This window comes from Rattus norvegicus, chromosome 3 (genome assembly GCF_036323735.1).
Source record: "Rattus norvegicus strain BN/NHsdMcwi chromosome 3, GRCr8, whole genome shotgun sequence".
In the NCBI taxonomy this organism is placed as follows: Eukaryota; Metazoa; Chordata; class Mammalia; order Rodentia; family Muridae; genus Rattus; species Rattus norvegicus.
Window position 1 is genome coordinate 23,934,309 of NC_086021.1, and position 16,417 is coordinate 23,950,725.

General features: G+C 38.7%; 1 pseudogene; it reads right to left on the reverse strand.

Annotated features, from left to right (window-relative positions):
• The window catches only part of LOC120101869 (uncharacterized), a 60,520-nt pseudogene that overhangs the window by 13,389 nt on the left and 30,714 nt on the right, over positions 1-16,417 (reverse strand).

A 16,417-nucleotide genomic window follows, 5' to 3' on the forward strand; every position in this document is an offset into this window, starting at 1 on the left:
AAATCAACCAAGTAGAAACAAAAAGGACCATAGAAAGAATCAACAGAACCAAAAGTTGGTTCTTTGAGAAAATCAACAAGATAGATAAACCCTTAGCCAGACTAACGAGAGGACACAGAGAGTGTGTCCAAATTAACAAAATCAGAAATGAAAAGGGAGACATAACTACAGATTCGGAGGAAATTCAAAAAATCATCAGATCTTACTATAAAAACCTATATTCAACAAAATTTGAAAATCTTCAGGAAATGGACAATTTCCTAGACAGATACCAGGTATCGAAGTTAAATCAGGAACAGATAAACCAGTTAAACAACCCCATAACTCCTAAGGAAATAGAAGCAGTCATTAAAGGTCTCCCAACCAAAAAGAGCCCAGGTCCAGACGGGTTTAGTGCAGAATTCTATCAAACCTTCATAGAAGACCTCATACCAATATTATCCAAACTATTCCACAAAATTGAAACAGATGGAGCCCTACCGAATTCCTTCTATGAAGCCACAATTACTCTTATACCTAAACCACACAAAGACACAACAAAGAAAGAGAACTTCAGACCAATTTCCCTTATGAATATCGACGCAAAAATACTCAATAAAATTCTGGCAAACCGAATTCAAGAGCACATCAAAACAATCATCCACCATGATCAAGTAGGCTTCATCCCAGGCATGCAGGGATGGTTTAATATACAGAAAACCATCAACGGGATCCATTATATAAACAAACTGAAAGAACAGAACCACATGATCATTTCATTAGATGCTGAGAAAGCATTTGACAAAATTCAACACCCCTTCATGATAAAAGTCCTGGAAAGAATAGGAATTCAAGGCCCATACCTAAACATAGTAAAAGCCATATACAGCAAACCAGTTGCTAACATTAAACTAAATGGAGAGAAACTTGAAGCAATCCCACTAAAATCAGGGACTAGACAAGGCTGCCCACTCTCTCCCTACTTATTCAATATAGTTCTTGAAGTTCTAGCCAGAGCAATCAGACAACAAAAGGAGATCAAAGGGATACAGATCGGAAAAGAAGAGGTCAAAATATCACTATTTGCAGATGACATGATAGTATATTTAAGTGATCCCAAAAGTTCCACCAGAGAACTACTAAAGCTGATAAACAACTTCAGCAAAGTGGCTGGGTATAAAATTAACTCAAATAAATCAGTTGCCTTCCTCTATACAAAAGAGAAACAAGCCGAGAAAGAAATTAGGGAAACGACACCCTTCATAATAGACCCAAATAATATAAAGTACCTCGGTGTGACTTTAACCAAGCAAGTAAAAGATCTGTACAATAAGAACTTCAAGACACTGAGGAAAGAAATTGAAGAAGACCTCAGAAGATGGAAAGATCTCCCATGCTCATGGATTGGCAGGATTAATATAGTAAAAATGGCCATTTTACCAAAAGCAATCTACAGATTCAATGCAATCCCCATCAAAATACCAATCCAATTCTTCAAAGAGTTAGACAGAACAATTTGCAAATTCATCTGGAATAACAAAAAACCCAGGATAGCTAAAGCTATCCTCAACAATAAAAGGACTTCAGGGGGAATCACTATCCCTGAACTCAAGCAGTATTACAGAGCAATAGTGATAAAAACTGCATGGTATTGGTACAGAGACAGACAGATAGACCAATGGAATAGAATTGAAGACTCAGAAATGAACCCACACACCTATGGTCACTTGATTTTTGACAAAGGAGCCAAAACCATCCAATGGAAAAAAGATAGCATTTTCAGCAAATGGTGCTGGTTCAACTGGAGGGCAACATGTAGAAGAATGCAGATCGATCCATGCTTATCACCCTGTACAAAGCTTAAGTCCAAGTGGATCAAGGACCTCCACATCAAACCAGACACACTCAAACTAATAGAAGAAAAACTAGGGAAGCATCTGGAACACATGGGCACTGGAAAAAATTTCCTGAACAAAACACCAATGGCTTATGCTCTAAGATCAAGAATCGACAAATGGGATCTCATAAAACTGCAAAGCTTCTGTAAGGCAAAGGACACTGTGGTTAGGACAAAACGGCAACCAACAGATTGGGAAAAGATCTTTACCAATCCTACAACAGATAGAGGCCTTATATCAAAACATACAAAGAACTCAAGAAGTTAGACCGCAGGGAAACAAATAACCCTATTAAAAATGGGGTTCAGAGCTAAACAAAGAATTCACAGCTGAGGAATGCCGAATGGCTGAGAAACACCTAAAGAAATGTTCAACATCTTTAGTCATAAGGGAAATGCAAATCAAAACAACCCTGAGATTTCACCTCACACCAGTGCGATTGGCTAAGATCAAAAACTCAGGTGACAGCAGATGCTGGCGAGGATGTGGAGAAAGAGGAACACTCCTCCATTGTTGGTGGGATTGCAGACTGGTAAACCATTCTGGAAATCAGTCTGGAGGTTCCTCAGAAAATTGGACATTGAACTGCCTGAGGATCCAGCTATACCTCTCTTGGGCATATACCCAAAAGATGCCTCAACATATAAAAGAGACACGTGCTCCACTATGTTCATCGCAGCCTTATTTATAATAGCCAGAAGCTGGAAAGAACCCAGATGCCCTTCAACAGAGGAATGGATACAGAAAATGTGGTACATCTACACAATGGAATATTACTCAGCTATCAAAAACAACGAGTTTATGAAATTCGTAGGCAAATGGTTGGAACTGGAAAATATCATCCTGAGTGAGCTAACCCAATCACAGAAAGACATACATGGTATGCACTCATTGATAAGTGGCTATTAGCCCAAATGCTTGAATTACCCTAGATCCCTAGAACAAACGAAACTCAAGACGGATGATCAAAATGTGAATGCTTCACTCCTTCTTTAAATGAGGAAAAAGAATACCCTTGGCAGGGAAGGGAGAGGCAAAGATTAAAACAGAGACTGAAGGAACACCCATTCAGAGCCTGCCCCACATGTGGCCCATACATATACAGCCACCCAATTAGACAAGATGGATGAAGCAAAGAAGTGCAGACCGACAGGAGCCGGATGTAGATCGCTCCTGAGAGACACAGCCAGAATACAGCAAATATAGAGGCGAATGCCAGCAGCAAACCACTGAACTGAGAATAGGTCCCCTATTGAAGGAATCAGAGAAAGAACTGGAAGAGCTTGAAGGGACTCGAGACCCCAAAAGTACAACAATGCCAAGCAACCAGAGCTTCCAGGGACTAAGCCACTACCTAAAGACTATACATGGACTGACCCTGGACTCTGACCCCATAGGTAGCAATGAATATCCTAGTAAGAGCACCAGTGGAAGGGGAAGCCCTGGGTCCTGCTAAGACTGAACCCCCAGTGAACTAGTCTATGGGGGGAGGGCGGCAATGGGGGGAGGGTTGGGAGGGGAACACCCATAAGGAAGGGGACGGGGGGAGGGGGATGTTTGCCCGGAAACCGGGAAAGGGAATAACACTCGAAATGTATATAAGAAATACTCAAGTTAATAAAAAATAAAAATAAAATAAAAAAAAATTTAAAATACTAGTAATAAATGAAAACATTGTAAACTTATAGTAATGGGAGTTCAGGAAAGACCAAGAACAGTAAATGTGGAAATTATCAATTTCTTTACTGGATGTTTTCTCTAAGATTTCCATTTCTCAAATTTGTATTACAGACACTTTTGAGATAGACAAACCATGAATAAAGAATATTTCATGTTGAGGCCTCAGGTGATGAAGCGAGATATAACAAATATGCTGTGTGCTTCTGTGCATTCATCAGTGTACGTAATGCATGCGTGTGTGTGTGTGTGTGTGTGTGTGTGTGTGTAAAGCACGTGCAGATCACAACACTGGTGATATATATTTAGAGCTTAATTAGAGCTTTGAGCTTATTAACATATGAGGAGCCTCTAGTATTTTCTAGTCTTTCTCTCTGTCTCTTTTTTTTCGGGGGGGGGTCTCTTTTGATCATTACTGAACAATATCTGTCCAATAAGCTTCTGTTACTGTCTCTGCCTGCCATCATTATTCAGGTAGAACCTTCTTGTTTAGAGATGATTGTGCTGCAATGCCTAGTTTTGCTCTTTAATGTATGTTTTGATGACCCAAATTCATGTTACAAAGTCTAAATCTCAATTGCTTTGGACACTGGATTATCTTTTCAGGTCATTTTTTATATTTTAAAACCATGATCCACCTCTAAGTTCATCATGTGTGATGATTAATTTTGATTGTTAATGGAATTTTATTTATAACTTTCTATGGCACGTCATTCTATGCAGAATTCTGAGGGATTATTCAGTGTCATTAGCTTCTGGCCACACATTGGTAACTGAGGTGGGAAAACTAGTACTATAACTGGGCTGTAGAGGCAGAGACTGAAAATTTTTCCAAAGACTGTGTAGGACCATGAACAAGGCACATTGGAGTGTAAGCAATAACCCAATTTAATAACATTTGTTATAATAGCAAACAATATGAAATATGCAGCATAAAATAAGTACAATGAGTGAAAATTATTTGTAACTAATACGGTGAAATATAAAACTAACATAGGATCTTGGAATATTTCTTCTAATATGACTAAATGGGAGGTAGAAGGGAACATTAAAATACGATGCCCTTAGACCTTCTTAATTCATCCACTACCACTTATATGTGGTAGCTGCTCTGTTTTGTCCTGCTAAATGAAACATAAAATGTCATCATCAGACAAATGTTTTCAGACAATAGATTCACATCACTTAAAATAAGGGTAATATTTGGGTATATTTTCTTAACTCTATAGAAAGAATTAGTTCAGTTAAAAATGTATTTGAATTTGTGTGCTACCACCTGATAATCAGGTGAATTTCACCTCTTTATCATATCTCTCATAGGTTTTGTAGTGGATCCTGTGCAAATATTTTTACCAATGATAAGATTTTGACAAATATTGTTTCTCATAGGAAATTAAACAAACACTAGTATTTTCGTGCTAGGAAACCAAAGCATGTTGACAGTGGTGCAGGGCTTAATCTTGCAGAATGTTTAATCAATTTTTTAATCAAATCATTGTTTCTAAATGATCTTATCAAACATAATAATTTCATATGCAAGGAATTCTCTAACTTGGGACCATGGGAAGAAAGGGGGGAAAATATAGCAGACAATATTGGTGGATTCTCTAAATAAAGAATGTGTCATACACACCTGAATGCATCCAGATGTATTTCAGTATATGAGTATATATATATGTGTGTGTATATAAATATATATACATATATATGATGTTTAAAAACTTTTCCCATACTCTAATAATCATTTTGTTTCCCAAAGCTTCTCTGATATACACAAATTTATGACATCATGAAATGATTTGATCAAATGATTCCATTCATTTGATGAATAAATAAATCTTGTCTTACCTGTAGGACCTTCTTCCTGCAGTGCAGCATATGAAATATTAAATTTTTCATCAATATCATTGGTTTTCCAGTTGTATCCAGCTATGACTTTTGTCATAATAGGAGATTTTCCAGAATAATTTATTGATTCTTTGTATGTCTTTAAGTCTTCAGATCTTTTGTCAATGTGTTTACTAAATATATCATCATTTCCAAATATTTGACCATAGTTGTCAATCATGATTTGTATAAGAGACTTCCATAACACCACAAGGCAAAAACAAGATTGTCATTTCACATAGTTTACAAAATAAATTTAAAAATGAAAAGAAATACCAGGAGGAAAATTAGAGATAAGAACCCATGAAATGAAGTCTCTGAAATGGAGACTCTAAGTCTTTTGCATCTTTACACAACTTGTTAAAATTTCATGCATATTGCAAAGAACAGAACTACTTAACCAAAGCAACATTTCAGAACTGATATGCTGCAAAAAACCTGTGAGTGTACCAAATTAATGACTGTTGTGTGTTAATTTTGTGTGTGTGGGTGGGGGTAGCTGTTTATTGTGATGTTTTGAATGGGATGCCTCTCTAGTTCCAGGCATCGCAATACCCTCTCTTTGACAATTTTCTGGTGCCTTGGTCTGCCTGGTAAAGAGTGCCACTGCTTAGAATTTGTAGTTACAAAAGGTAGGTGCCCATTTTCAATGTACTTTCTCTGCTACATTTTTGCTTCCCAAGATAAGAACCATCAGGTCTCAGCTTCCTGTTTGTTTTTTCTTCTTTTCTGCAGTCGTGCTCCTCTGTCATGACACCAAAGTGCTATACTCGCTCAGCATTTGTAGGTCCCAAATAACCACCTACTTCAATACGTTTCCCTGGTCATATTGTTTTATTTTTTATTGTTTATTTCATTCATTTACATTTCAAACGTTATCCCCCTTCACAGATCCCTTCCACAAATCCTATGTCTCCTCCCCTGCCTCTATTGCAGTTTTCTCTCACTTGACCACACACTCCTGCCTCAACAACCTAGCATTTCCCTACCCTAGGCCATCAAGCCCCTCAGGACTAAGCAGCTCCCCCCTAGTGATGCCAAATAAGACAATCCTCTGCTACATATCCAGCTGTAGCCATGGTTCCCCCATGTGCACTCTTTGCTTGGTCTTTTAAATCCTGATGTTTTATTAGGGCAATAGAAATGTGACTGAGAGAAGTTGGTGAGAAGAGGGAGTCTTAATTGAGAAAATGCCTCCATCAGATGGACCTATTGTATAGTGAAGCCTAAGGGATATTGTCTTGATTAACCTTGGAATTTGTAGGGCCCAGATCTCCAGGATGGTGCCACCCTTGAGTTATTGGTCAAAAAAAAAAAAGATATGGGATACAAGGCAGGAGGCAGTGTTCCTACTAGGCTTCTGCCTCACTTCTTGCCTCCCTGTTTTATTTTTGGCTCTGAAATTTCTCAGTATTTAACTGGTAACTGCAAGTATATTGTGGGGTGTAACCTGTCTTCCATTAGTTGCTTTTCATCAGTGTTTTGTCACAGCAATTGTAGAAAATTATGGCACTTCCAAAATTGAACAACACTACTAAGTTACTTTTCTCCTAAGATGATGACTTAGGTTAAGCAAACTCTATACATCACATATGTTTCTTCTCAGCATGCACCTAAGTTTATTTTTGAGCAGTCCTGCACAGGATAGTCTTATTTTACATGCAGATTGTACAGGATAGTTTTGCTTCTTTGTTTTCATACCTGACCATACAAAAGAATATATTTGAAAAGAACTGTCCATAAAGGAAGAATCTTTAATAGTTATTAAGAGTAAAAATATATTTTCTTGTTTCATTTCGACTAAACATGCAGTTTGATATAGTCTTGGATTTTAGGTTTCCAGTACCTTGGTAATTAGAAATTAACTAAAAAACCTACGTTTCTAGTTCAAGCCAAGTCCAGTCCTGAGCAAGAATCTTATTCAAGCTATCCCTTGGGCTATCATTCTCCATTGTGAGTAACATCATGATATCTTCTTTCCTGTGGACCTAATACCTGGGAGCTACTAGTTAACATGTACCTTGCTTTCTGTCATATTTATATTTTCTTTATTTTTTCGTTTTCAAAATATGTGTCCTTTATTAATTCTCTGAAATTTCTAATCATGCTACCAAGTAACTTTCATTTCATTTTTCAATCCTTCCATATATCCCTTGGAAACAATCCCCCCTCACTAAATTTCAAAAATTAAAATTAAATAAAAATTTAAATTTAATTTTAAAAAATCAAACTAAAATTTAAAAAAATTAAAAATACAGTTTGTGAGATGTGTTGTGCCATAAGTGGTCACACATTATACCCTCTTGTCCAAACAGTTTTTCTTGCAAATATATAATGAAATAAGTCTGGTTTAAGCTCTCTGTGTTTTACTATACTCGCAATACTGGAATCTCCTGGAGATGCCTCTCCTTCTATATCCTGGTATCTTGCTGTAGCCTTTAGTCATTGTGATCCTTCAGCTTTGAATCTGCAGGATCTCCCCGATCCTATGCTCCAGCAGCAGGATCTAGGGCCCCTATATATATGTAGCAGATATGCAGCTTGATCTTCAGGTAGGTTCCCTACCAGTTCGTATGCAGACTGGCTCTGACTCTGTAGTCTACAACTGGATTGCTTTCTTTTATCTGGGCTGCTTTGTATGGCTTCAGGGGAAGGTGATTCACTTATTCCTGTTGAGAATTGATGTATGAGAGTGGGTTGGTGTCAATGGAAGGTCTACACTACTGAGGTAAAGAAGAATGGATGGAAAAACAGGTTGCAAAGATGGGACTTGGAGGAAGGGCCTGCAATCAGGATATAAAGTAAATAAATTAGTGAAGAATATTGATGTATGTGTGTTTATAATAAAATTAACAGCTACAGTATACCTGAGGATCATAAAACTCTACCTGAAATAGGTTAGTGCTAAAATAATGGAAAGCATATAAAATAATATACACCAATTATTCATCATTACATATGTATATACATATACATATACAAATACATGCACATGTACAAGTATACTTTACACGTATATGTACACACACAAACTCACACTCAGACACACATATGTATACACACATACATATATATGTATGTATATATGTAATATGCTTTAATATGACCAGCAATTCACATGATGTGAATATTCAGTAATATCATGGTCTCACCATTGTGAAAAACAACTGTTCTATACTCCAAAAGTAGGGCTACAATGGAAAAAACAAACAAAACCTAGGTAATCCGGATCTTTTAAAATTTCACTCTAGTCTTCTTGGATTACCATTATATGTACAGATTATTGTTGGCTAAAACATCAATATCTAAATCAATATCTAACAAGAAAGAAGGAAAGAACAGTAGAAAGAAACGATTAACTTACTTTAAACTACATTAAAAATTTCCCTTCCCAAATATTCCTGAAATAGATCAATACATATTCTACTCCACTCCATAAGAATGCAATCCTAGGGTTTCCTGTTAGAGAAATCATCTTTGTAAAGTATTCCCAATTACTGAATAATAAAAATTAGACTTTTGTTCCCAAAGGCAAATTTCAGATCCCCTTACATTTCTTAAGACGTGACTCCCACATAATGAATCTCTCGAAGTCTGACCCCACAGTACATGTGGAGCTATGTGCAGAGACAACCTGTAACTGTCTAAATTATTCATGGAAGAATCTTTTATTATTACTAATACACATATGAGATGTTTTAATAGTATAAAGTTTGGTTCTGGGATCTGCTGCAAAAGGCTAAACAAAGAAAAAGGAGAATTTTAGGTTAGACCATCTTGAAAATAATGTAAGTTAGAAATCTAACTACAAAGAACAAATAGGGTAAATGTTTTGTAGACCAACTCATAGTATAATCAGAATTCAAAAGAAGAATATATACCTAGAGTATTACATAAAATATTTTCTGCAAATCACTTTTCTGTACAGAATCATGGAAAAAAACATTTTTCAAATTATTTAGGAATTTCAGTGTACTAGATGTATGACTGCTACCTACGGGAGCCAGAGGAACATGTCAGGATCCCTGGTAACAGAATGAGTGAATATTGTTGCAAACCATGTATGTTCTGTGTGTGAAAACATCCAGTGTTATCAACAGCAAACCATCTTTCTTGCCACTATGGGGACACATTTAATATCTAATGTATTATGAATCGATGACACACCCTTATAACAATCTAGAACATAAGGAGCAAAATCACACTCATGGCGATACTCAATCCCCTGGTATTAGAATGAATGAAGATTTTTGAAGACCATGTGTGTTCTGTGTATGAAAACATCCAGTGTTATTAAACAGCAAACTATCTTTCCATCCATCATGGAGTGGAGACACATTTAATATCTAATGTAGTATGAATCCATGTAACACATTTGTGACACTCTAGAACATAAGGAGCAGAAAGCGCACTGGTGACCCTACAAAATGCAATTATAAATGCTTCGCTACAGCAAGACAGAGATGCAGGGATCCTGGGTAGCAATGGGAGCTCAAAGCTCTGGTTAAGTTTGAAATCATTCTATGTATCACACAGAAAAATGATTCAAAAAAGTCAAAGCTATACCTGATCTTGACTTCTCTAGGTAGTTATAGTTGAGAAAGAAGAATTCAGTAAGAGATTCCTGTTCTAATCACTGACATATATTGACCATGTGAAATATTCACAATACCATGGTAACAATTCTAGGATGCAAGTAACCCACAGGTATTATACACACTTACTTCTTTTAATTTGCCTCACACAGGAACTAAACCAATACTCTAAACTGACCTGAACACGAGATGTTACATAGACTGTCTTCTAAATCATGACATTTATAACGAGAAGGCTCCAAGGTAAGATTACAGACATGGTTCAACACATTAGCTTGAGAAATGGGAATGTTTAAAAAGTGACAATACATGTCTGACCTAAGGAAACCTCTTGGCATAGAATATCAGTCCAGCTTATAATCCTGTAAACACAAGCCTATGTACCTTACAAAAGCATTGCTTCTATATTGGTGTAGTTCCCCGAGTGTTTACTGTATCATTACCTTTGAATGGCATTAATTTTTCCAGCCAGAGTTCCTTCATCTGGGATGCTAAGCCAATTTTCATAAAAATCCAAGGTTAGTAAGCTTCCATCGATGGTAATAATAAAATCCTTTTTTATTGAAAATAAAACAAAAATAGTAATGGTCAATGTACATTGTAGAAAGTACTTGAAAAACATTTTTGTTTAAAATAGCAGTTTAGACCAGTGATTCTCAACTTGTGGGTCATAATCATTACGGGGTCACATATATTTTCCATATCAGATATTCGATCCATTTTTCTTTATAATCACATCAGGAGCAAACTTTGAATTATGAAGAGAAGCAAAATGAAGTAATGGTTAAGAGTCACAAAGCCATGAGAAAATATATTAATGTTACAGAATTAGGGAGGCTGAGAATCATTGGTTGAGAGTGTACTTCCCCAAAAGATTCCCAAACTGCCCTGGCTCCAGAATCTTGGCTCAAAAGTGGAACCTATATATGCAGGATCTTATTTTTTTCCTTCCCTAAGACTAGAATCAATTAAGCAGAGTCCTAGTTGCTATAGCAATGAAGTAAACCTACCGTCTGTTCAAATTGTCTCTCCTGGCTTCTAGACTACACCATTTCTTCCAATCATAGATCTCCACTCCACTTCCCAGCTCAAAGCTCTCTCTGCCTAAAGGAAACCAGTTCCTACATGGAATATCCAGACAGGAGCCTATCATAAGTGCCCTCTGAGAGGCTCCATCCAGCAGCTGACTGGAATAGGATATGAAGAGCCATAGCCAATCATTAGATTTTATGGAACAATCAGGGACTTGTAAGGAAGAAATGGGGGAAGGATTCCACACCCTAAAGGAGATAGGAACTCCATAGGAAGAGCTACAGTATCAACTACTCAGGACCACTAGGGGCTATCAAAGGCTGAATTACCATCTAAAAAGCCTACAGAAGCTGTACCATGACCTACTGCACATTTATAGCAAATGTAAAGCTTAGTCTCCATGTGTGTCCCCCAACATGTGGAACAGGGCTATCTGCAAGCTCTTGACTTGAAACTCCTCAACTGGCCTTAGGGGAGAAGATGGTCTAACCCTGAACAGAGTTGAGGTGCCAAGGTAGTAGGATAAACCAGGGGCCCATAACTGGCTCAGAGAAGGAAAAAGACTTTGTGAGGAGAGAATGGGGGGGTTGTCAGCATAGGAGATATAAAATTAACAAATAAATAAATGTAAAATAATAATAATAATGATTATAATAATGATGATGATAGTAACTAATAAAATAAATGAACAAAACAAAGAAACAAAGACTATAGTCCTCTTCTTGGAAATAGGCAACTGTCAAAAAATGGTAGCACCAGAAATTACCTGATCCTAATTGTATAATTTGGTGAATGTGTAGAGTACACACAGAGTAAAGCTGTAACATGTAGACCTCTACTTACAGACCACCTGGAATAGTGATGAAGTTTCTTATATGTTTTCCAAGTGAGAACATCTCAGTTTCATATCTTTTTTTTAAAATTGGTAAATATTCAACAATATAAATTAAGTTGTAAGCATCAGTTTGTTTAAAGAACAGAAACTGTCTTTGTTCATAAAATACCACAAATAACTTTCGTGTTGTACTAAGGGTAACAAGTCATAAAATTGGAAGAATCCCAGGTGCTCTCATACCTGTAAATTTCTTTGAATGCACATGGCTACCTTCAGTCACTGATCTTAACTTTCTCCCCATGATGTGGTCCTAAGTTTCTGGCAATTTTAACCAGACACACTTGGCAAGCTCAAGAGCCAAGGAGGAATCATTGTGTACCTTTGCCCAATGTTACTAAATATAGTTAATCGCAGAACATTATGTTTTCTCTTGATGTCTGGGCTATAGGTCCACAGTCTTCTGAGAGGTGAATTCAGATCAAGGCTCAAACAGAAATAAAACAAGGATATTTGCTATAGAGTCACTGCAGCTCCCTGACAAATTAAGAGTGCTAGACTGGTTAAATGTAGCTTAGGTTAATTCTTGACTACTTGACATGGAATTAGAATGTCAATATCCGGCAAAAGTGAAAATGCTGGATTGCTTTTTGATTGACAAGGAAAACAATTTTGTTTATCTACTGGGCAGAGGGCAATATCAAACATTGACAGCCTATTGTGGGTCAGTGGTGGACTAGCCATTTTGAACTGTTATTTGTGAGGGATAATGTTTGGTAAGTATTATTTAAGACATGAATTTTGTAAAACACACTTTTATCACTATTGCTACTTGTCCTGCTATTACTTTACAATATACAGCCCGAGGTGAATCAGTGGGAATATATGTAATGCCAAACTAAAGCCGATCTGCTATATGATTATTTTACCTTCCAACAGACGCTGTTCACCTGTGTCTTTGGGATGAATCTTGTGACATTCTAATCTTTGTCAGACTTTTACCTGCCATGCATCTTATCAAGAGATCATGAGTCCATGGTTCCAGGAAAGAGAGATGGTATAACAAGCGCCCATTCTTCATTCCAATTAATATATCGTTCGGTGTCTATCTTATCCCTCAGGTACCAGTGTGAATATTCAGATAAAATGAAATTGCTGGTTAGTTTTTTGATTGGGAATGAAAACAATTCCATGTAGGGAGGGCAATATCCAACATCGAACACCAATTCTTTTTTTTTTTTTCTCAAATGGCTGCTGAATTTATTTCCTTAATCAATAATGGTCCTGACAAAAATTAGTTAACCAACAGTGAGACATTTGTAATGAAATTTTAAAAACCCAGGATACCTTGATAGAAATTAGAGTTTACACAAACAAAAAGAATTCTTCGATATTGCCAGCAAATATAGAATGAGTGTCGCACATCTGACAGGTGCAGCAATGTATGTATACATTTTCATTTGACACCTGACCACGTTTCCAGTCTCAGTATACCTTCTCTTCAGATTTAAAAAAATAGTATGCTGATTTCTATAACAAAGCTATATTTTTTCATACAAAATTCACATAATGGCCAACAAGTCACCACAGTGCAATAGGTAGAGGCTAATGAAAAATCGCAAAAAACAGGTGCTGAAATAAATACTAACTAGGAGTAGACTGGAGCCCTCCTGTGGGTTTGTTGCTCACTTTAGAGTGTGGGGTCTGTCTTCAGAGCCACAGGGGACCTCCCTGGGGCCACTGATCTGACAGTGAAATCCAGTTGCCTAAGAGTCAGGCCTCCCAGACCGCTGGGAGCAGTTGTCTGGGTTAGAGGCAAACACCAGGTGGGGTCAATTACAGTTATGCTTTCCTTCCTTCCGCTCAGTTCTGTCAGAGTCCTTAAGCAGCCCCTTGAGATGACATGGACAGGTGAAAGTTGTGCATGAGAGCATCTACATTGCTTTTCCTGACAGAGGTGTGGGTATCCCAGCCCAAGCTAGCAACTGAAGTCACTGTGGAAGGTGACTTTCCTGGAAGGTCAGTGTGGAAAAGGACTCTGGTGTGAGAAGCGTCCTGTGCAACCTCAGGGCTACCTCTGAGAAGAGGTCCTTGCTGCTCCCTGGCAGTGATTGGGTGGCCTGAGCTGCCCAGGCTGGTGGCAGGCTGCATGATAACCTCCGTCTGCAACCAAACTGGGTTATCCTGACTCACACTGACAGACCCCGAGCTGGAAAAGCAAAGTGGTACACACAGGGCAGGTACAGGGAACACCATGCTGGTGACTGGATCTCCGCAATCTCAGCTCGGAGGCAGTGGATCTTTTCTTTCTCCGAGGCGATCTGACTACGCAGAAACTCCTCCATGGCCAGGAGCTCCTCCTGCTCAGTCAGGATCTCATTCTCCTGGGCAGGGAGGATATTTATGACCTCCTCATTTTCGTCCATTTCTTCTTTGGCAACGTCCTCGTTCAAAAGGCTCGCTATCTCCTGGGAAATCTTGGTCTCACACTCTTTTCTTTTAGCTTCCCTCAGCTTTCTCTTGAGGGCAGTCAGAATCCTCTGTACTTCCCATAATCTTTCTTCTTTAGATAAGTCCTATATCCCGCGCTGCAGATCTCGATGTAAACAGTTCGAAAGGAACTCCTGTCTCCTGATCTCTTCCTTGATGCCTGTTTGGGTCTCTGGCAGTGTAGGCATTGTGGCCATGTTGGACCAACGCAGAGGTCTTGTTACTTGCTTCAGGACCACGGTGCTAAAGAGCTCTTGCACGTGTGTGAAAAGCACATACAGTACCCGATTGCTGGTCTGGACAGTTGGGCTCAGCACTAGAGAGATGTTCTGGACGTTCATCTTGGTTTCTATCTCCTTCGCAATGATGTGGTCCATGTGCACAATTAGCCAGGAAAGCAGAAGATGGTTATACTCCGGCAGTTAGGGAACTCCTGCACTTTCTCTGTCTTTGTGGTCCTCTGCTGACAAGCCTCTTCAAATCGGGGCATAAGCTCTCTGGCAAGCAAATTCTCTGGAAGGTCTCGCAAATACTGCTTCAGCAAGCTGGCTACAGTGTTAGGTTCATATTCTTCCAAGTTTGGAGGCTCCTCTGGGTCATACGCTGCTCCTCTACCTTTGATTTGATTCCTGACACTCGGTAGATGCCTTCACACTTTATGCCATGCTTCTCCATGTAGTCCACGCACTCTCGAAAGACAGCTGGCAGCCGGATGCCATCATACATCATGGTCCTCTCTACTGCGTCAGCCAAGGCAACGCCGAAAATGAGTCTGAGACTTGGGACGTCCGTCTGAGGCACCTCTGACTCCTGAGTTGGCTTCTTCTTTTTCTTCTTTTCCTTCCACTCTTTAACAACATTGGCTTCTGTCAAGTCTTTACATTTCTTTTCTTTATGCTTTTCCTATTTGTGCTTTCCCTCTTTATGCTTTTCTTCTTTGGGCTTTTCTTTGATTTTAAAATCCTTTTCCTTCTTTTTAGAGAAGATGGGCTTTTTGAACACATGGATTTCCTTGGACCTCTTCATCTTGGAAGGACTTTCAGCTTCATCTCCAGAGCTGTCTTCCTAGAAGGCAGCTTAGCATTCAGTCCTTTTCTCCTTTTTCTTAAATTTTCCTTTTTCCTTTCCATGGTCTTTCTCATCATCTGACACGATATTAGGAGGCTCGTGGAGGATGTCATGGGGAGGTGAATGCTCACCTGTCCGGTACAATCCAGGAAATTTTGTAGGGCTGATCTCCTCAGAGCTGAAAGTCTGGGTCAGCCTGCCACCTTGCTTGCCCTGGCAGTGTTCACTAGGGCTGCTGGTGGGGGGCAGGGAGGAGCTGAAGCCCTGAGGAGGAAGGGAAGTGGTCTTCTGTTACCGATCCATTCCACCAGTGCCTGCAGCCTAGGGACATCTGCTGTGATGAAGCCGCTGCCTCCTGTGTTGTCCCCCTGTCCGGATGCAGGAACCCCATTCCCACCCTGCCCAGCCTTTGCCTGTTTACTGTTTCTTGATCAGTGGTGGACTAGCCATTTTGAGCTGTTATTTCTGAAGGACATTTTTTGGTAAGTGTTATTGAAACAAGTGTTTTGTGAAACACACTTTTACCACTATTGTAACTTGTTTCACTATTACTTCACATGGTATGGTCAGAGGTGAAATCAGTAGGAACTTTTTTAACACCAAACTAAAGCCCATCTGACATATGAGGATGTTAACTTCCAACAGAAGCTCTTCACCTGTGTCTTTGTGATGAGTCTTTGAGGTTGTCAGACTTTTAAATGTTATGCCTCTTATCAAGACGTCCTGTGTCCATAGCTCCAGGAAACCGACATCGTCATGTAATCTCAAGGACAGAAAGGACATATGCATCTCTAGAGGGATGTTAATGTTGGTGATGTAAAAACCTTCCTTACCTTTAAGACAGATGCTGTTATAAGCATGTATTCTTCACTCCAGTCACTGTGTTGTTCACTGTCAAGCCTACACCTCAGGGACCAGTGTGATTCTTTAGGTAGAATTTCAAATATGTGATCTGATTC